The sequence below is a fragment of the Bubalus kerabau genome, chromosome 15, assembly GCF_029407905.1.
Source record: "Bubalus kerabau isolate K-KA32 ecotype Philippines breed swamp buffalo chromosome 15, PCC_UOA_SB_1v2, whole genome shotgun sequence".
NCBI classification, from domain to species: domain Eukaryota; kingdom Metazoa; phylum Chordata; class Mammalia; order Artiodactyla; family Bovidae; genus Bubalus; species Bubalus kerabau.
The window spans coordinates 71,187,591-71,207,010 of NC_073638.1; the positions used below are offsets into that span (position 1 = coordinate 71,187,591).

Sequence of the window (19,420 nt, forward strand, 5' to 3'; positions counted from 1 at the left end):
CCAAATTAGCATAGAATATTAGCTAAGGACCCAGGGCTTCCCTGGTGGCTCAGTAGTAAAGAATCTGCCTGCCAGTGTAGGAGACACAGATTAGATCCCTGGGTTAGGAAGATCCCCTGAAGGAGGAAATAGCAACCCACTCCAGTATTCTTGCTTGGGAAATCCCATGGACAGAGAAATCTGGCGGGCTAGAGTCCATGGGATCGCAAAAGAGTCAGACACAGCTTGGCAACTAAACAACAATTGGCTAAGGACCCACGTGCTAGAATCACCAAGATCTCTTCCAATCCCAGTTCCTATACTTATGAGCTGTGTGATTTGGGGCAAGGTGTTTAACACCTCAGCCATGTCTAATTGAGCTCAGCAATCAGAAGGTGGTTGGGCTCATTAAGGTAAACAATGTGCTGGAAATGCTTATTCAATACAGTACCTGGACAGCCTTCCTCTGAGGGTACTGGTTGATTACAACGGAAAGGGACTCCACAGTAGACTAGCCAGAAGGAGGCTGTCCAAAACAGAGGCAGTGTTCTGAAAAGCATAACTGATTAACAACTGTGTTTCCATTTGCAAATCAGCCCCAGCGCAACCCCTAACCTTGAGACAATTACTCAATCACAAAGAAAGGGTATCTGTTGGAGGCAAAGCCAGGCAGGGAGAGGACATCCAAGTTCTAATTCTCCTTCTGTGCCCAACAAATTATACTACCCTGGGCAGGTCTCATAAACCTCTCCGGATCTCATTTCTCTTTGTGTAAATTGAATAAGTTGGGCTAGACTCAACTCTGAGGCTCCAAATTCTAAAACTCTTTATGGGCTTATTTCCCTGCTAGAGGTGGAGCCATTCCTAACTGTAAGCATGATAGCATTTGACGAATGTCCCCAGTTCCTGGATGATGGTTGGTTATCAATTGCAATTATGGGACTAGAAGAGGAGCAATCTGAAACTAGCCTTGCAAGGGTCTGTGCCTGAAGGGAGGGAACAAAGCTATTAAGGGTAATGATCAAAGCCTGACCATTTAATGGGGAAGCTGTTAGGCAAATTCACTGCTTTTCCCTGGCATCATTTCTCCTGGTCTAGCAGTCTGCAGGGCAAGGCATAGAAGAGGGCTCAGCCACTTCTCCCGAGGAGACAAATGAGTCTTGAATGTGAGCACTTACAGTATTAATTATGAAATCGTCTATTTACTTTTTCATCCTTCTTTACAAATCATTCTAAAAATAATATCATTTAAACACTGATTCACTTGCTGTGCCCAAGTGAACTCCCCAGGGAAATCCTAGCCACTGTAATATTTGAAAATGCACCTCTGAATTAGCAAGCTTTGCACAAACTCTACTGGCAAATTCAATCATCTGCCACTGGGTATTGTTATTTGTGGTTCCTTTAAAGAACCAGAGTTCGCTAGCCTTCATTTCCATTCAGGCTGAAATGACATGAATAAGCCGTGAGTTTAGCAGCAGTGCCTCCGTTAATATCAGTATACAATAAAGAGCCATACCGTATAATAAAAACAAAAGCTCCAAATGATATCTGAAAAGCCTTTAAGAGCAGAATAAATGCTCCACTGATTCTTTCCTCTCCTCTTATCATCAAGACTCTTTTAAACGAGAAAGTATAGGCTGTGTTGGCATTTACATTCAGGTGAAAGAAAAAAGTTGAGGGAATGTAATAGATTTAATTAGTTCCATAATTCCTGGATTTTCCTAACCAAATGAGGTAGTGTGTTACTAAAAGTAGAAGTTAGTAATTTTTTATTAGAAGCACCACTACCTCATGTTGATGAAAACAACTACAAAGAGACATGGAATTTTAAATCTTTGGATTCTACAAATAAAATGAGGATAATTGGGGCTCCTGGAAGAAAGCCATAGAGAAGACTCCATGAAGGAAAAAGAACTATTATGAAACAGCATCTCACTCGGAAATGGGAACGCCGATGCTAGATTTTAGACCAAAGTTCCGTGTACTAAAAATGGAAGTAGTTCATGTGATTCCAAACTGTGTGGAAGTGATGGCTGGATGCCTTCTAGCTAAATGAGTGAAATTCCCCCACAGAAACCCTCCTTCCTGATCTTTGTCACCAAATTGAAGATACAGGAAATTTCAGGTTTGTAAAGTATTGTAATAATAATAGGCTCGAATCACACATTCTATACTGGATTTCCAGCTTTATCACTTGACTATGTGTTTAACCAAGATCAGCTGCACCTTTCATCAGCTTGATTAATCTTTAGATGGGCTTCTTCCTGACTCAAGGACCCTCAGCGACCCTTTTCTTAGAGCATTTACTTTAGAAAACTTGTAATTTTAAATCTCTTCTCTGCCCCTTGGAATACAAATATTTATTAAAGCCTCTGGCCAGTTTTTACCACCCAGGAATGTCTTTCTCAAGGTCCTGGGAACCATCTCTTTGAAATATAATCAACAAAGGAAATAGTACCCCAATCTTCCAATTTCAATGGAAGAGTAGAGACCTAACTTGGCAGGCACCTGGCTCCAAGTTGCAAAATTACCTCCTGTCATAAAGGTATAAGAACTGTTTTTCCTATGCCAATTAGCAAACACAGATGGTCTATGACTTTAATAGCCTCCAGTACTTTTTCATTAGTACGCAGCAGCCCTTAAAAAAGTCCTACCTCTTCTTCAGTGAAATTGAGTTCAGTTTTGTTGTGGCCTCTGTTCCTTATTGTAATAGCCTTAAAGTTTTCCTTGCCTGTTTGACTTTGGCCAGTGCAATTTTTGCTTTGACATCTTTATCATGCCCATACCAGAAGCTTTCTGATGATGAGGAAGGGTCCTAGAACCTCCCTAGGCAGCCATTCCTTGTTTAATCATCCCTGACATTAGACAGCTCTCCCTTACATTATTCATTATTACATTAAAAATTCTACCCAACAACACTGGGTCTGCCCTTGGGGCCCCTGTGGAAAGTTCCTGATATTGTACAAATCCTACAAAGATCTCAGAAAAATGTCTATTTTCTAGGTCTAGCCCTTCTAGAACCTTCACAGAGGGCTCTGAGCCTTAGGACTGGAGTTTGGCTTTGGCAAAGGATTTTCCCTAAGGGAATGTCTGAGGTGCCTCCAGATCCAGAAGAGGTAAACGGATGGGGTTTTGTTTCACCTCAGAAAGCTATCAGTGCAATAATTCAGGACACAACCCACAGATCAGGGGTCATCAGAATGACTTTCTTACAGCTTTCAGTAATGCTTTTTTCCCTTAAAGTTGCATACTTTTTTAAGTTATTTTTTAACTGGAGAATAATTGCTTTACAGTATTGTGTTGGTTTCTGCTGTACAACTCAAATCAGTCATATATATATATATATATATATATATATATATACATACATGCTAAGTCACTTCAGTCATGTCCAACTCTTTGCAACCCCATGGACTATAGCCCACCAGGCTCCTCTGTCCACGGGATTCTCCAGGCAAGAATACTGGAATGGGTTGCCAAGCCCTCCTCCAGGGGTGGGTGGATATATATATATATGTATGTATATATATATATATATACACACATATATATACACACACACACACACACACACACACACACACACGTAGAGATGAATCTCCTCTCTTGAGCCTTCCTCTCCTTTCCTATCTCACCCCTGATGAACCTAGAACCTGTTATACAGAGTGAATTAAGTCAGAAAGAGAAAAAACAAGTATCATACACTAACACACACACACACACAGGGTAGATCGAGAAAGCAGCACTGACATGTATATGTTATCATACATAGAATAGATAGCTAGTGGGAAGCTACTGTATAACACAGGGAGCCCAATCTGGCGTTCAGTAATGCTGTCTTAACTCCATACATAAAAGGAATCTAGCTGAAATTTGAGTAACCCAGGGTAAATATACCAAGGTTCCTTGGTGTTTTTGTCACCTAAAACTGCCAAAGAAAGAAATTTCCCATTCAATTTGGAGAGTGAGAAAGACAATAGCTGATAAAGTCTTTCCTAGACTATAGTCAAAACCTTGAAAAATCTTTACAGTTCATAAAATTTGTTGTTCTTTTATTCTATTTCTCCCCCTGTGGACTTTGTAATACATAATTACATATTTACCCTTCCTCCTTAATTACTGGAAGCTTCCATACATTAAGGTCTAGGAATTTCCCAATTCTGGATATTTTCTTACATTCTCACTTCTATCAAAATTTATTAATCTAGACAAATATCATATGATACTATTTACATGAGGAATCTAGAAAAATTAACTTATTTACAAAACAGAAATGGACCCACAGACACAGAAAACAAATTTCTGGTTACCAAAGAGGAAATTGGGGAAGACATAAAATTAGGATTTGAGGATTAACAGATACCCACTACCATTTGTAAAATAGAAGACCTGATGTATAGCACAGGGAACTATCATCAATACCTTGCAATAACCTACAATGGAAAAATAATTTGAAAAAGAGCATATACATATATATATATGATATATGTGTGTGTGTGTGTATATATATATATAATGTATAACTGAATCACTTTGCTGTACACCTGAAACATTGTCAATCAACTCTGTGCCAATAATAAAGGAAATAAGAGAGTAAAACGTTATTCAAAACTTATTAATCTAATACCCCATTGTATCAGGCATGGTTTACTATTAAGAAGCAACCAATCAAACAAGCAGCCAATCGAGTTTTCTTATTTAACTAAGCAGGTTCACCATCGAAGAAAATACTGTAAGTCACAGTGCGGTAACAGTTGACCTTAAGGGTCACACTGAGGGACGGATGAAACCACAGCCTCATTCAGTGACTTCTTATTTCTGAAAGGTTTGACATTCATAATTCCTACTGCTTCTCCATCATCCCCTTCTGTTCAAAAGTAATCTTTTTATTTTCATAACCTATATAGAATTTTGTCTCTCTCTTATCAAGTATGCTTGCAAATTGATGTTATTGTACTGTGTAGTGATGCTAGCTCCTCTTAGGCCTAGAACGCCTCAAGGGCAAAGCTATTAACTTTATACAGCCCATAATAACCAACACAGCACCTGCCACATAGTGTAACCCAATGAACATATTTAAAGGTGCAATAATTGAGAAACTCAATTAAGGAAATCAACCCCACCATGATGTAAGACAGAGAAAGGAAGTATTATTTATTGCCATTCTTCAGTGAGTACTCAGGGCTCAACATGGGAGACCATCCTTCCTGAGTAGGGAATGTACAATCTATTATGGTGTCTTGGGTGTGCAATCACACCTGAGGTTCCAGAATCCCTGTCTGTTGGAGATGTGTGTCAATTCTGGCTATTTAAAGAGACAGCCTAGAGGCAGCATACATCATGATTGTGCTGTTTCAATATGTGCATGCACGTGGATGGTTGTGTGTGGGGGCGAGGGCCAAACTTGCATGTCACTAATTCTCATTCTGTTCTGAACACACAGAACCCACGTAATCATTACCTTTGGCTCTAGGCAGAATGACTTCTCCATTTTAGGTATCCAATAAGAAGATAAATCTGGGGCAAAGGCAATACTGCCCACACTCACTAATAAACAAGTAAACAAACAAAACTCTAGACAGATCCTTCCCTTGAAAGAAACAGTGGTTACAATCCTCTATATTAGACAACTAGGTCTCTCAGGCCTGAAATAGTTTCAGCTCCAGAAATAAAGCCCATGTTTGTGAACCCATCACCCAAGCCCTCATCAATCTCAGTTCATTGTACAAAATTGTTGGTGAGGCTGAAATGGTTTCTTATTTTCCATTTTATGTTCTCACTGATGGATTCATCAGGAGGTAGAAACGAGAAGTTTGAATAAAGAACATAAATACAGAGTTGCTTTCTGGACAGTGGGAAAGTAAGAATCTGGCACAATGGTACATATAGCCAGATTCCATGGTTTTCCAGGATTAGAGAGTCAAGGGATTTGTGAGAGCTGCTTTTCTGATATTTAAAATATCCTTCATTCCCTAAAAATAAGAATGTTAATTAATCCATTAGTCATAGCAGATAGCAATATGGCCAGATTTTATCAGTGAAGTTTAGAGTCATGGGTTCATCCAAGCTCCTGCTCATCTTAGGCAATTCATGACTCATTGAGGATTTTTGTGTCCTTGATTCCAACTCAGATGAAGAACAAGAACCATAGGGGGAAGAAAAAAAAAGACTTAAACTTTATAAAGGTAGCATTATATCTGGTCCCATAGCACCCTTTACCTATGGCAGTCAGAGGCACCCAGCATCCTCGGAACTCTCCCAGTCAAAAAATCAAGCTTGCAGGATAGCCGATGCCACTGGTACCTGGCTGTTAACATCTAACAGTGCTCTTGGAACATGGGGAAGCTTCTCTTACAGTTCAACATCAATCCATACTCTCGCCTCAGAAACCCCACATGTCTAATCTCTCCTCTATATTGTGTTAAAAGAACTTTGCAAAAACATAAAATCATGACCCTCATGTGCATATAAAAATGTACACATATTCAAGAATTAATTTTGCTTAAATGTTGCCTGGCAGTCCAGTGGTTAAGACTCCACGTTTCCACTGCAAAGGGCATAGGTTTGATCCCAGTCTGGGAAGCAAGATCCCACATGCTGTGTGGTGCAGCCCCCCAAAAAATGTGATGAGGGGACCAAGAAAATGTTTTATGACTTCAAAGTCAAAATAATACAAAATTTTATGGAATAAAGGAAAGTTGAGCTAAATTGCAAATGAAGACAAACTGATTTTTCCACTGAAAGAGTGAAGTCAGTTCTACCAAACAAGACACAATTTGCACATCCATCACCTCCTTACAATTCATAGGGTGCAAAAGAGCTCACAACAATGAACAGGACTAGAATCAAACAGCCAGATTTGTGTGTTATAGATCATGAGTAGTTTCCCACCGAAGTACCATTTTTTAAATATGAAAATTGTCCTAATAATTTTTATGCAATTCTAAATTGCAAAAAAATGCCCTGAAAACTGAAAGCTATTTTGTATATGTCTGGCATTTATATCTACCTCTTGTGTGAAAACCAATTTGTTTTAGTGCAGATATATTACTATTTTTATTACAAGTATTTCCAGATTCCTCTGGAGGTGTTACATACTATATGCCATATTTACATATTCAGAAATCTGAATTCTTAAACCCTTTAGAGTCCTAGTGATGGTGTGCTGGAGTCAGCTTTTGCCTCAGTCAATCATATGCTTTTCTTCCCCACTTCATGTCAGTGATTCCAACTTCATAACTTGAAATTAGCCAAGGTTGGAGTATTTATACAGGAAAATAGGCAAATGCTGTAAATCAGGAATTTCGTGTGTGTGTGTGTTCTGAGAACTGGTTTTAAATAGTTACCACCATACCACTGCCCCAAGGGGTTCAGATAGGGGATTACATGCCTGCGTCCCAACTTGCATGGTCTATGTGAGAATGAATAAGCTATACTCCCTGACCTTGAGAAGTTCACAATCCAGTGAGGAGCTGTGGTTTCATAAATAAATTTACATATTTATAAATGTAATATTGTTCCATGGTTTATGCTCCTCTCAAAGTGGCTCTTTCACTACAGATTTGTGCCTACTGTCCATTGTGAAATAGATTACACCTGCATGTGTGCGTGCTAAGTCGCTTCAGTCATGTCTGACTCTCTGCAACCCTATGGACCGAAGCCCATTAGGCTCTCCTGTCCATGGGATTCTCCAGGTAAGAATACTGGAGTGGGTTGCCATGTCCTCTCCTGGGGATCTTCCTGACCTAGGGATCGAACCCATGTCTCATAGTCTCCTGCACTAACAGGCATATTCTTTACCACTAGTGCCACCTGGGAAGCCTTAGATTACATCTAGATCAACTCAATTCAAGAAATATGCAGAGGCATAAGACCACTAGATGCTTCAAAGGATATACACAGTATATCACATAGGAGATTTAACTGGAATGTAAAACCACACGTTTTACTGAGTAATAAATTGTGATAAGGGCTAAAAGCTTCCCTTCAAATATTGATGTCTGGAGAGAAACAAATTACATAATTAAAACACAATGTATGAATTTCCTATTTACTTCACACTGTGAACATTAACATTAGTCTTGTCTTTAATGGGAGATTCTTTCAGATAATAAGACATATTTCCAAACACTATGTGCCCAGCACTTTGTTAGGTATCAGAGTTTCAACAATAAATAAAGGTTGCATTCTGTCCCTTAGGAATTTTTGTTCTACTGGAAAAAGATAATATAAACAAATAATCCTGATAATACCCTATCATGTCTGATATAAGTACTAGGCTGAATACAGAGAGAAGCAGTTGTCTCTGTAAGAAAGAGCTGGGGAAATCATTTCAAAGAGCTGGCAATACCATTAAAGAAGAAGAAGATTTTGTCAAAGAAATGAGGAAGGACATTCTTGTCAGAGGGAACAACATACACAAAATTCAACACACACAAGATAGAGTTCTTTAGGAAAAAATATAATGAGTTCAGGGGCTTCTCTGGTGGTCCAGTGATTAAGACTTATCCTTCCAGGGTAGGGGTTCTGGTTAGATCCTGGTCAGGAAGCTAAGATCCCACATGCCTCATGGCCAAAAAACCAAAACATAAAACAGAAGCAATAATTGTAACATATTCAATAAAGGCTTTAAAAATGATCCATATTAAAAAAAATCTTAAAAAATAGATGTGTTCAATAACAGGATGGGGGTTAAGATTTCTGAATATCTTCAAGAAAGGAGACAAATGACCTTACTTTTAAGCTATAAGATACAAGGCTTATCTTGTATGTAAAGATTCTATTAAGCAGAGGAGAATAGGAAAAAATAAAATTTCCTGGCTATACAGGTACAAAATGCAGAGGTTTTAAGCTTCCTGAGCTGACCTGAAGTCCCTAGAGAGTAAGCACTTCGAGGAGAGGAAACATTCCATATTATTCATACTTTAACTTCTGGACATAATCGAAACATCTCACACATGGCAGACAATCATTAAATAACTGGTGAACTGAAGAAGGGAAAAATCAACACAAACACATGATCATTCATGTTCTATTTTTCTTTGCCTGCTGCTGTATGCTATCTGCATTCTTCAAAGTGATCGAATTCTCTCCCCTCTTGGTCTACTTGGCTCTGATCTCTCTTCCTGTTGAATGCATCTCCTACCAGTCTCCCTGTCCATCCTTGGAGTCCTCCTGGTTCTTCAAAGTGATGCAATTCTCTCCCCTCTTGGTCTACTTGGCTCTGATCTCTCTTCCTGTTGAATGCATCTCCTACCAGTCTCCCTGTCCATCCTTGGAGTCCTCTTTGTTCTTCCTGAGCACGGCAGGGAAAGCCCCTTCATGATCTTTCCCCTGAGGACATTTGTATTTCCGTTCTTCCTGCTGGAGTGGCTATCATGATCACCCGCTCAAAAATAGCACTCTTCATCTCCCAACCCTCTCTAAATCCTTACTATGTTTTATTCACCACAACTTGACATTACATGGCAGGTTTATTTCCCCCATTCATACATACGCCCCCTAGTGGCTGACACTGTGTATTGCTCTCTCCTAAATTCTCAGCACCTAAATCAGTGCCTGGCACGTGAAGTTCCATAGCAGATTATTAAGTAAGAAGAATAAAAGGAAAAATTGCCCTCTTTGATGATGCTTTTATGAGAAGTTTCCTTGTATTTTTTAAAACTAATATATTAATAAATGTTAATAAAATAAAATCAAATAGAAAAAAATCACAATTGAATTGCAAAGAGACTTTAAAGGATATGAAAAAATGCTTCATATTATAGGAAGTAAATATATATTAAACATTTAAGTACTGAGGAAAATCAACAAACTACCAAGAGACAAAATAAAAGGTTCATTTTAAATGTGCTATGCTATGCTAAGTCACTTCAGTTGTGTCCAACTCTATGCGACCCCATAGACGGCAGCCCACCAGGCTCCCCTGTCCATGGGATTCTCCAGGCAAGAACACTGGAGTGGGTTGCCATATCCTTATCCAATGCATGAAAGTGAAAAGTGAAAGTGAAGTTGCTCAGTCATGTCTGACTCCTAGCAACCCCATGGACTGCAGCCTACCAGGCTCCTCCATGCATGGGATTTTCCAGGCAAGAGTACTGGAGTTAGGTGCCATTGCCTTAAATGTGCTAGCTGTACACAAAAGGCCATCTTCCTCTTCTTCCTTAAAATTTTAGTTTTAGTTTGGAGGCTACACTTAGTTCCAAACACAAGATTGCACTTTCCAGAGTGTTCTCTACCTAGGTATAGTTATATGATTAAATTCGAACTAAATGATATATACATCAAAGTGTCCTGTAAGAATACCAAGAATTATTTTTTAAAGGAGTAAATTCAGATTAGAGATGACCTCAAAATGTTCTTCCTCTTATCTTCCTTTCTGCTTCCCAGAATGTGGACATAATGGCTGGAGCTTTAGCAACCCTCAAGGACTATACTTTGATCTTAGGCTGAAAGCCTTTTGCTAAAATATTGGAGCAGAGCCAGAGAAGAAACCTGAATCCCTTATGCCTCTGTATAGCCCTCATACCAACTTTGCATTATTTTCTGACTTTTCTATGAAACAGAATAAGCTTTGTACGCTGAGGTCACTGCTATTTTTAGTTTTCTTCAATATTCATGAAATAAAGTTCATATTTTATGTAAATATCTTAAAATATCCTTAATAGCATATTTATTGGCCAGGGGGTGCACTTACCAGGTTGGGCAGTAAATGTAGAAAAGATGCTTACCAGACTCAGTAGTGAGTCTGAGTGATCTAAGAAAGTACTGTTGTTGCATTATTGTTCTGACTGCAACTGTTGATATATTCACCGCCTGTTTAGGTAAGGACACCTGTCAATTTTCATGACTTCACTAAGTCCTGAATAAATATTAATTAAGCACAATAGCTCTGAAAAACAAACTAAATGCTTCTTATTGTGGATTTAGGAACAAAGCACTCAGGGTAATTACATGCTTAGATTGGAAACTTCTTGTAGTTTGTGAAAACACACAATTCTTACATGGCCTAAGCAAGATAAACATAAGGAAAAGAAAAGAATTATAAGAGCATTACAAAAAAAAAAAAATCTTTTACTCTACTAGGAAACTAAACATTTGGGAATTAAAATGATTTGTCATATCTATTCCAGTATGTGCAAAGAGTTACCTTGAGGATTTGCTTGCAATGAAAAGGTAATAATAATAATAGCCAATACTTCTAACAATAGCCACTGCGTGTGACATTCTAACAAGCTCTTTAATGTTTTAAATGTAGATTACATGTAGGCTCTTTACAAATGGTCAATGATGAATAAACGTCATAGCAGCCCTATGAGGTAGATACTATCATCATCCTTGTTTTTCTGATGAGCAAGTGGAGGTGCAGAGATGTCATAACTTGCTCAAGGTCCCACATCTAGTAAACACTGAAACCAGGATTGGCTTCCAAGCAAGGAAGCCACAGATTCAGTGTGCTTAGCCATCATGCTGTGCTGCCACTGAAGGATGGCTGTGAAGAGAACACAGCTCAGGGAGCAACCACTGAGAAATTCTAGTGAGGTGGCTGAGCTGGCGATAGCACCAACTAAAGGAAACTAGACGATGACGCCCACACCATAGAGAATGAGATTTAAATCTAGAGGTTTAGGCTCTGCATCTTGGAATCAGGAAGCCCACAACACCTGCCCTGTTCTGTTGATAAAAGCTGAATGTCCCACAACACTTAAAAGCTAAACTCAACTTAGACCAACCATTTTCAACCCATTTCCCAAAATACCACTGGACTCCTATGTTGAGGAGTGTCTCAAGTAACTTGTTACCATATGTGTCTGAGTAGCAAAGTTTGGAAAAAATGTCTTCATTCTTTTTTTCTTAATGTTTGATAGGAAGTTTTAGAGCAGTATACTTGCTTTACAATGTTGTGTTAGTTTCTGCTGTACAGTAAAGTGGATTGGCTGTATGGATACATATATCCCCTCCCTTTCAAGCCTTTCTTCAACCCCTCCCCCCCGCCATCCCATCCATCAAGGTCCCCACAAAGCACAGAACTGAGCTCGCTGTGCTATACAGCAGGTTCCCACGAGCTCCCTATTTACACTTGGTAGTCTATAAAGGTCACAGCTATTTTCTCAATTTATCCCAACCTCCCCTTCCCCTAACCTGTGTCCACAAGTCCGTTCTCTATGCCTGCTTCTCTCTTCCTCCCCTACAAACAGATGCACCAGTACCAATCTTTTAGACTCCATGTATGTGAGAGTTGGACTGTGAAGAACGCTGAGCACTGAATTGATGCTTTTGAACTGTGATGTTGGAGAAGACTCTTACGAGTCCCTTGGACTGCAAGGAGATCCAACCAGTCCATTCTAAAGGAGATCAGTCCTGGGTGTTCTTTGGAAGGACCGATGCTGAAGCTGAAACTCCAATACTTTGGCCACCTCATGTGAAGAGTTGACTCATTGGAAAAGACCCTGATGCTGGGAGGGATTGGGGACAGGAGGAGAAGGGGACGACAGAGGATGAAATGGCTGGATGGCATCACTGACTCGAAGGACATGAATTTGGGTAAACTCCGGCAGTTGGTGATGGACAGGGAGGCCTGGCATGCTGTGATTCATGGGGTTACAAAGTGTCGGACATGACTGAGTGACTGAACTGAATTGATGTGCTTTATAAATACAGTGTTACAAACGGACGCTATTCAAGATTGTGCCCAGTCACTGCTATTCTCTTTAACTTTTTTAAGAATTTTCTTCACTGAGTAAGAGCAAAAGGAATGGCATTTTGGCTAATGTGATGAAACTGGGTACTGCCAGAACCTATGGGGATATGTCATGTGAGGATCATGTATGCACAAAAAGTTGGAAGAACTGGTGTAGTGGAAAGAACACCAGACTGAGTCAAGAGGCCAGGAATCTTGGCTCTGCTATTTAATAGCTGAATGACAATAAGCAGATTCTCTTGAACTATGATGACCTCTCTTTGCTGATAGACCGGAAAAAAAAAAAAGAACTGGAACTAGATCAAGCTAGAACACCTTGATCCCCAAGGTCTGCTTCCTCTCCTAAAATCATGATGTTCTGATATATAAAACCCCTACTCAGAAAGCTGTGAGCAAAGGCAGATCTCACCCCACGTGATGGTTGCAGCATTCAATAAATAAATAATTGAGTTTCCCTGGTAGCTCAGCTGGTCAAGAATCTGCCTGCAAAACAGGAGACTCCAGTTCGATTTCTGGGTCAGGAGGATCTGCTGGAGAAGGGATAGACTACATACTTTAGTATTCTTGGGCTTCCCTGGTGGCTTAGATGATAAAGTATCGTTTGCAATGCATCAGGCATGGGTTCAATCCCTGGGTTGGGAAGATCCCCTGGAGAAGGGAATAGCTACCCACTCCAGTATTCTAGCCTGGAGAATTCCATGGACAGAGGAGCCTGGTGGACTATAGCCCATAGGGTGACAAAGAGTCAGACACAACTGAGTGATTTCCACTTTCTTTCTTCTTTTCTACCAACTGCTGTACTGACCAAGCATCTAATATATGCCAAGTTTTCTGCACTGTGCTTTATATGTGATTTATATGCTTTGTGCTGTGCTCTGTAGTCGTGTCAGACTCTTTGTGACCCCATGAACTGTAGCCTGCCAGGCTCCTCTCTCCATGGAATTTTCCAGGGAAGAAAACTGGAGCAGGTTGTCATTTCCTGTTCCACGGGCTCTTTCCAACCCAGCGGTCAAACCTGTGTCTCCTGCATTGACAGGCAGATGTTTTACCACTGCACCACCTGAGAAGTCCCATGTTTTACACATTCAGTAATATTTATTACAACTTATGTGGTAGATAACATAATCTCAAAAGAGAAACAAAAAGGATCTCAGAGAGAATTTAAGTCCTCACTCAGGCTCAGACAGCTAGAAAATAGTGAAAAGCCCACAGTTCATTAGTTGGAGTAAAGGGTATTTAAACTTGGACTAAACTCCATGTTATGGACTGAATTGAGTCCATGACCATAAAAATTGATATGTTGATGCCCTAATTCCCAATGTGACTGTTTTTGAATGTGAGGCCTTTGTAGATGTAATTAAGGTTAAATAAGGTCATAAGGGGTCTTCCCTGGTAGCTGAGTGGTAAAGAATCTGCCTGCAACTTAGGAGACCCTGGTTTGATCCCTGGGTCGGGAAGATCCTTTGGAGGAGGGCATGGCAACCCTCTCTAGTGTTCTTGCCTAGGGAATCCCATGGAGAGAGGAGCCTGGCAGGCTACAGTCCATAGGGTCGATACAGAGTTGGACCTGACTGAAGCTACTAAGCAGCAGCAGCAGCAAATTCATAAGGTTGGGGCCCTGATCTTATAGGAACAGTGTCCTTATAAGAAGAATCATACACATTCTCTCCCTTTACCAGGTAAGAACACATGCAGGAAGATGGCCATTCGCAAGGCAAGAAGTCTGCTCTCTTCAAAACCCAACATGCTGGTAGCCTGATCTCAAACCTTCAGCCTCCACAACTATGAGAAAATAAATTTCTATTGTATAAGCCACCCAGTCCACCAACACCATATACACTAAAATTTTTCTTTGCCATTTTAATTAAGCCATGCATAGTCAGTGTATTAAAAAATGTCTGCAAAATAAGCAGAGGAATAGCTGAGGAGTTGGTGAGCTGGTATTTTATATTAGATGGCTGTTATTGATGCTTCTCGGAGTTGTGCTGGCATAGCCTGCATGGCCTTACCCCAAAACCCTTGCTACCATCTGCATAGTTAACATTAACTTGGGACTTGCTTGGTGGTCCAGTGGTAAAGAATTCACCTTTCAGGGAAGGGGACAGGACATGGGTTTCATCCCTGGTCAGGGAATTATGATCCCACATGCCCTGAGGCAACTAAGTCTGAGCACTGCAGCCAGAGAAACCTACACTGCTCAAAGACTTAACACAACCAAAAATAAAATAATAATAATACTAATTAACATGAACTAATAAACATGCCACTGGGTAACAAATGCTTGAACTATCACCCTCCAGGACTACCACAATTCATTTTATTAATACTCGTTCTGCTATTGTTTCTATTCTCTGTCCACCACCCGCATCTCCACATTGAGTCAATCTTTACAAAGCCTTTAACAATCCATCTACAACTAAAATTCTCCACACTACCCCCATGATATAAGTATTATATCCTCTTAGGTGGGAAGTTGAGAGAGCTGCCGAAAGTTACCAATCAGTGGCAAACTTAAAACAATGTCAGGTCCCTCTTCAGTGTTCCTGACCTATACCCTCTAAAGGTGCCCATATAGCCACCTTTCTTACTAAGCACTTTCACATCCACTATTTTTTCATGTTTTAAATGTATTTTCCAGATGCCTAATACATTTCAGGATGGCAGGAATTATTTCCAGTTCATGCCAGGGTATTTCAAAACATACTCCACCCAACAGCCCCCAAAAATCCATACACAGTCAGACTAAATTCAGCCCTGGGAGTCACTGATTAGACACAGATTCCATTAACTGCTATCCAGATAGCTCTTGGAGTTACCATAGTTGTTGAACAATTTTAGGAAAATTCATTAGATTGATTAGTTCAATTAACTCAGAAACCAACATATTAAAACAAGCAGGAAACTCCTGCTGTGTCCAAGAAATAAATAATAGACACACCCCAGATCTTGACTGCATGAGGGGCCCATGGAAATTTACCCATAAAGTAAAAAAAAACACTAAGACAGTCTGGGAAAAGACCAAGCTCAGGACTGGTTCAAGAATAAATAAATAAATAAATGAAAGAAGAAACTGCTAGGAAGGCAAAAAGACTAAGGAGAGACCTCAAAGGACAGGAACTTTTTGGCAAGCCCAAAGATCAAAGAACTAAGACAGAAATTCTTAGTTTTCAAGCATTCAAGAAAACCAAGAGGGAAAAGGTCTATGAGTTGAGAAACATGGCCTTCTTTGTTCAAAGCTGGTAATGGAATTAATCTTTTTTTTGTGAGCAAATGGACCAAATAAGAAAAATAAGAAGGGGAAGTCCTCTTGTTAAAAGTACATATTCTTTTAGAACTAATAGATGTGTTTATGTATGGCTGAGTCACTTTGCTGTGTACCCAAAACCATCACAAAATTGTTAATCAGCTGTAAGAATGAAATATTGCCATTTGCAGCAACATGGATGGACATAGAGAGCACTATACTTATTGAAGTCAGAGAAAGACAGCTGCTAATGGTATCACTTATACATGGAATCTGAAAATACAGCTGAGTCTTTATACAAAAGAGAGACAGCCTCACAGATATAGAAAACAAACAAGGTCGCCAAAGGGGTAGGGGGAGGGAAAGACAAATTTAGAATAGAAGATAACAGACACAAATTACAATACATAAAATAGACAAGCAACAGGGACTTACTATATAGCTCAGGCATTTATATTTCATATCTTGGAATAACTTGAAATAAAATCTGAAAAAAATAACTGAATCACTTTGCTGTAGACCTGAAACTCACATGGAATTATAAGTACGTATACGTCAGTTTTAAAAAGTTACTATTCAGTCGCTGGTCCCTTTAATATATTATCTTGGGGTGCCATTCTCATTATCCATTGTTTTGGGTAAAGTTTTTACTTAAATATGAAAGTACAGGTTTTATCTCTTTCTCTTTCCCTTGCATTTCATTTAGTTTCACCTGAATGGTATAACTGCAAAAACTACAGATTTATACTATGACTAGAACCCCAGATCCACTGTGACTTTTATATTTGCTGCTAAAACTTACATAATGCAGACAACCCTGGCCATTTTATTTGTGGTGGAGGATGGGTGGGTGTTCTTGTTCTTATAGCCATCACAAGCCCTTATGTCCTCAGGGCTAAAATACCCACAATACTGTCCAAAGTTAGCCAGCCAAAAAGACCAGGACACCAACAGAACACTGATGTCCCTTATTCTCTCCCTGATTTTTCCTGTTTTCTGCGGATCACCCTTTACCTAGGAGGTACAAAGTAGCACCTTCCAGGATTTTACTTTCTGTCCCACTGGGCTTCTTTTCCAGAAGGAAGACAAGGCTTTTATGATACCAGATGGATCAATGAATTAGAACTGACCACCTCTCTTCTAAAATGAGACCCGTAAGTGGACGATGGTAGACAAGGGAGCAGGGAAACACAAAATGAACATGAAACTTTGAGAAAAGGAGCCAGCGAATTCCCAGAAACTAGAACAAAGATACTATCTTTCTGCGAATATCCTCAGTTATGAAATAAAAAGTGATGTGAAAACAAACTGCATCATCAACATGCCTGTCGATGTTCTGCACTAAGTTGTCCTTGGTTACAAGTCGTTCATGTAACGGGAAGACCCCAAGGTCTTTAGAAGTGAGAGGATATGTGGATAGACAACAAGATGCCAAAGTCAATCTTTTTAAAAACACTGATTACAGGCAGACAGCAGTCCTCACAAGCATCTGAGGAAATCCAGGATCATTTTCAGTTCTGGGGAAGGAAGTCATTAGGAGGTTAATCAATTTTCCTGTTAGCTCATTAATAACAGTATCTGGTTGCATATAATCTGTAAATTATGGAAGATCAAAATTTAGGAGTGGTGTGGTTGGAAAGACTGAAGGAGCATAAGGTTTAGAAAATCTATTTTATTATACCACATGGAATTAATATGCCAAATAACATCTTCCATTTCCTGCTTACACATGCAGAAACATTGATAAAATGATTAATGATAGCTAGAATTTATGAATAATTCCTCTGTTCTAAGCACTTTGTTGCACGCTTACATGGAACATTTCGTATAATACAGCAACTGTGGAGCATATTTAATAATAATATATATATATATCCCCATTTTGATTAACATTTAAAGTTTTTCATTTTTAAAATGGAGGTTAAATATTTTAAAATAATTAATAAAATAATCAGTGTACTATATACTAAGTGTCTAGATCCAGGTCCTAAATAAATCTTAAGTGAATGCTAAAAACAAAAATCCCGATTTTATAGCCAAGGAAATGAAGGGCTAGCAAGAATAAGTTTTGTAAGAAATAGTCATTTTTTTTTTGTTATTGTTTTTCAGTCACTAAGTCATGTACAACTCTTTTGTGACATCATAGACTATAGGCCCCCAGGCCCATCTGTCCATGAGATTTTCCAGGCAAGAATACTGGAGTGAGTTGCCATTTCCTTCTCCAGGAGATCTTCCCAACCCAGGGGTCGAACCCTTGTCTCCTGCATTTTCCCGTGCATTCTTTACCATTGAGCCACCAGGGAAGCCCCTAAGAAAAACTGAATACAGATAGTAAATAGCAAAACTAGAATGTAAAGATATTATTTTATATATTTTTCATATATCAATAATTGGAGACAGAATATGATGGCAAGAACATAGATTTTACAGTTAAAAACAATCTGGATTGAGTACTGGTTCTATTATGTACTAGTGTGTGTTAAGACATACTTTATATCTCCTTAATTTTCTTATTTTCAAAATACAAGCAATTTTAGATACTTTGCAAGTTTGGTACGAAAATGAAATGATATAATGCATGGATAGTGAGTAGTATATCTCTATAAGGAAATAATAACAGACTTTCTTCATTATTTTGTCCATATGATAAATTTACTGAGTATCACTCAAAAATAACAGCATTACTATATTTACAGACCCTGGCACATAGTGGGCACTCAAACAATATTAATGTCTTTTCTCATTCTTTCTCATCTCTCTTTATGCAACAACTACACATCCTGACATAACTATTGAGCCAAACAGATTAAATAAGAAAACAAATTTAAAAAGCAGCAATTTTAAAATACCGAAAATTAATTGAATAAAAATATGACCCTGAATATACATTTTAAAGGGTTTCCCAGGTTGCTCAGTGGTAAAGAATCCACCTGCCAATGCAGGAAATGCAAGAGACCTGGGTTCAGTCCCTGGGTGAAGAAGATCCCCTAGGGTAAGAAATGACAACCTACTCTAGTATTCTTGTTTGGAAAATTCCATGGACAGAGGAACCTGGTGGGCTATAGTCCACGGGGTCTCACAGTTGAATGTGACTGAGTGATTGACTGACTGATGGACACTATTTTTAATTAAAGATAAACTTTGGATAACTACCCTTACAAAGCAATTAGGATCCTTTTAAAAATAAACTCATAGGTAAAGCCAAAATCTAAGATAAAAGTTTGCTATATGGCAGCTAAGTGCGAAGAAGGTTAAAAATGTGACAGATATTACAATGAGCTGAAATTCAAGACAAATTTCTACCATCCTGTACAGTTTTATGTGATAAAACCTCTAAATTCTAAAATGTTTTGCACTCAGATCTCCTTCTGTGCCACAACCTATAACTCTCATTAATTTTATAGAATTGTCTGCCTATAAAAACTGGAATGTTTTCATCCACAACACGTTTCCATTAGATTTAAATTTTAAAGATTAACTCAGTCAATCCCAAG

General features: G+C 39.0%; 1 long non-coding RNA gene across 1 annotated transcript; it reads left to right on the plus strand.

The window, feature by feature from the left end:
• The first annotated feature begins 4,700 nt into the window (after positions 1-4,700).
• LOC129628836 (uncharacterized) lies at positions 4,701-10,984 on the plus strand. The gene is made up of 3 exons (XR_008702919.1): positions 4,701-4,807; positions 7,543-7,676; positions 10,372-10,984. It is a non-coding gene; the product is annotated as an uncharacterized LOC129628836 (long non-coding RNA).
• Positions 10,985-19,420: the final 8,436 nt, after the last annotated feature.